This window comes from Monodon monoceros, unplaced genomic scaffold (assembly GCF_005190385.1).
Source record: "Monodon monoceros isolate NGI ecotype Baffin Bay Population unplaced genomic scaffold, NGI_Narwhal_1 Super_Scaffold_16, whole genome shotgun sequence".
NCBI classification, from domain to species: Eukaryota; Metazoa; Chordata; class Mammalia; order Artiodactyla; family Monodontidae; genus Monodon; species Monodon monoceros.
The window spans coordinates 57,992,261-57,996,336 of NW_021703772.1; positions in this window are offsets into that span (position 1 = coordinate 57,992,261).

Consider the following 4,076-nt stretch of genomic DNA (forward strand, 5'->3'; position numbering starts at 1 on the left):
TCCTCAACCACAGCCGCCTATATGAAAAATGTCACAGCACTAAGCAACATGGGATATATAGATTAATAAAGTACAGAGATTTGTTTTATATAATATAGACATTTTCTTTAAAATGGAGGTCACTGAAAAGCACTAAACACTAAGGGGATGCTTTTGACTCATGAAACACATTTGTCAGGGAAATCTGATCACATGGGTCTGTCCCTGGGTTAGGTACATCTGTTGAACTACTGCTACGTGCTCAGGACTGAAGTTCATTTTGTACAAAGTCCTTCTGAAGGAGAATTCAGTTGTCTTATTAGAATATAATCACCCTAATTTTTTCCTGAAACTAACAGACATGGTTGACTTTAGAGCAGCTACTTACTGGAATTACAGGTGTATCTGTATTACAGGAGCAGTGCCTGATCATAGTACATAAGAAGCAGATGTTCAGATAAAGTTCTGAGTAAGTCCTCAGACAAGGTTACTATTTACCAGGTTTGTGAACAAGTGCACTGGGCATGTTTTTAAACAGATGGATGTGTAGTTCATTCCCCCAGGACGTGTGGATACAAATCACAGCTACGTCATCTGTGAGCACCTTTGGATTGTCGGGTGACACTTCTTGAAATGAAGGAACATTTTTCAGTCACTTAGGGAGGCTCTTACTCAATAATTTACCAGAGTCTTTTATACATATCTTTCTAAGACTACTTGGAGATTTCTCAAATCGTGACCTTTTATAAAATGAGGCAGAGGCTTCAACTTCCATCCCATCAGGAGTGGGAGAAGGGACCAGTGAGCCACTCCACCATCACCCACAGATTTGGCAGCACTGCCGATCCTCTGCCCTGAACATAAAGTCCATTTCTTCTCAACTCCCTGTATATAGTTTTAAGGAAATTATTGAGAAACAGAAGATATTCCCTTCTCTACATTCTTTGTTAGTTTTTAATGCCAGTTATACCAGCTGGCCAGAGGAAGTAGTTCTTCACTGAATTGAGATGAAAAACGTGTCCCTAAGTGGAAAAATGGATATTTATCAAAATGTTTCTGGTTACTTAATGAGCTCAAATAGAAGGCCTCTGAATAAATTAGGTTCAGGGCTCCAACACTATTCATTTTTAACAAAATATTTTAGAGTTTATAGTCCCAAACCTGATTATGTATTATTGGGGAGTCCACCTAAAAAGCCAAAAGTGTTTTTGTTTTTAATGCACATTGGAAAAGCAGAATACCCCAAACTCTTCTCCCAACTATATATTTTTGTCATTGGGAGGATAACTTCTTATGGAACTCTTTAAAGCGTCTTAACTTCATGTGCCTGTAGCAACTGTACAGCATTCATTTGTCTCCTAGTGTTAAGTGAGAGGCATTACTCTTATGAGCGGAAGTAGCCATGCTCTTTACACACATCATTACCGCACATCACACCTCCACTGGACACTGGGCGGCTCTGACCCTTGACTGGCACGCGTTGTGTGAGGATATAGAAGGCTGAGAGTAGTATAGCGTTGTCAGGGATCGGCCAGCGTCTCCAATTTTTAGCAATCTAGTTCTCACTTGCATTCTCTCAACAAGTGAAGCCCAGACATGCATCCCGATATATCCGCACGCCTCATTCCACACCCATTTCCTGCCTGCTGCCTCCCCACAGGCCAGGCACTGTGCTAGCCTGGGAACAAGGTCAGCTCCAGTTCTCAAGGAACTTACCAGATCATTTTGGCCTAGGGAAACTTGAATCCTGTCCTTTTCCTCACTGTCTTATCTCCTATGGGCCTCGGCACTAGCTGCCTATCCCTGTGAAGAGGGTGTGCAGTCTGGAATGGGACAACAGAGCATGAAAGGGCCCTGTCATGCCATCCTCCGCTGTGGCTCCACTAGCCTCTAATTCCGCCGCATCACACAGAGCTCGGCAGTGATGGCATCAGTCCACAGCAGCTGAGTGCACTTAGCTCATTTTGGCCAATTCCACGCACAGCTGGCAGTCTTTCAGGAAAAAGCTGTCTCAACCTGACAGCTCAGAGTCACCATTTATCCAAAACAGACTGTGACAGCCCTAGCATTTCCCAAATAGTAATGAAGGGAAAAAACTGAAGTTTTCTCTAGATTTTGTATAGTCAAGGACTTAGGTTATAACTAGTATACCAAATCCTATTTAAGACCAATTAGCAATTTTACTAGAAAAGGTTGTATTAATAATGTTATTATAGATTCAAATATTTGTTGATTTCAACACATTCTTCCACCTTATCAAAGTCATTGGGGCCTCTCAGCAAATGCTTAAATAACTTTTAAAGTAAAATTATTTCACCAGTCTGGCATATCACACAGGCATCTCGCATCAATTGATACTTCATGTGTTGAAACCAAAAATCAAAAGAGCTAAGCTAAAAATATGATTCATTCATCAACACACAGTGTAAGAAAACTCCTGGTTTATGAGGTTTTTTTGTTCTTTGCTGAAGAGAGACTACTTTCATATAGTAATAGCATATTTGACAATGTAAATTTTTTCCATTATTGCTTATTCCACAGGATAGCACAAAACAAGAAGCATAAGCATGTTGCTGACCGAGTTTTTGGAGCTCTGAAAGTGTTAGGGTGTTTATTATTGTTCAGATACAGTCACGATTAATTGTAGCAGGTAACGTCAGCATGTGAAGCAAGATGCATTTCTAGTTCTGAAACATAACTACTTAACTGCCCGTGTCACTGTGGTAACACAAAAAGCAGAGGAGGTAATGTTTAGAGATTAAAATGAAGAATATTAGCAAGAAGGGCCCTCCAGAGGTAAAATGTTGTAAACTTGGAATGTTCTGAAAACAGAAAAATCTTTTGATTTTCACTGTACCAATCGCAGACCAGTGAGTTTCCTCTGATGTGTCTGTAGGTAAAATGTGGCCACAGGCTGGGGCTTGTCTGTGCAAAAAATCAAGGCCTGGCCTGATATTTGGATGCCTCTCCATAGGAATGAACATTTTCCTAAGACAGTTTTTATTCTTACCAAAGAAAATTCATAGTTTTGAGGAATAATTTGCTCAAGTTTTTTTTTAAATATCCAAACTATATGAGAGAGGAGATGATATGGGCATACAAAGGTTAAGTTCAACTACATCAGTGCCAGCTCTGTCCCAAGATTCTAGGAACACTGTGACATCGAAAACATGGGAGGGAGTAAAAATGTAGAGCTTTAGAATGCACTTAAACTTGTTATCATCTTAAAATAGGCTTATAAATATAAGTTGTTTTATGTAAGCCTCATGGTAACTACAAAGCAAAAACCTATAGTAAATACACAAAAGATAAAGGAATCTCATCATACCACTGCAGAAAATCATCCAGTCACAGAGGAAGAGAGCAGGAGTAGAAGAAAGGAACAGAGGAAATAAAAAACAGCCAGAAAACAATTAACAAAATGGCAATAAGTACACAATTATCAAAAATTACTTCAAATGTAAATGGACTAACTTCTCCAATCAACAGGCATAAAGTGGCTGAATGGATAAAAAAATACAAGACCCACCTATATGCTGCCTACAAGTGACTCACTTCAGAAGTAAGGATACACACAGGCTGAAAACGAAGGGATGGAAAAAGATATTCCATGCAAATAGAAACCAAAAGAAAGCTGGGATAGCTATAGTTATATCAGACAAAATAGACTTTAAGACAAAGACTATAATAAGACACAAAGAAAGCCATTACATAACAGTAAAGGGGTCAGTCTAACCAGAGGATATAACATTTATAAATATTTATGCCCCTAATCTAAGAGCACCTAAATATATAAAGCAAATTTTAACAGGCCTGAAGGGAGAATAGCAATACAATAATAGGAGGGGACTTTAATTCATCAGTGGATAGATTCCAGACAAAATCCATAAGGAAACATGGGCCTTAAACGACATGTTAGACCAGACAGACTTAACAGACATGTATAGAACATTTCACCCAAAAGCAACAGAATACATATTCTTCTCAAGCACACATGGAACATTCTCCAGGATCATATGTTAAGCCACAAAACAAGTCAATACATTTAAGAAGACAAATCATATCAAGCATCTTTTCTGACCACAATGGTATAAAAC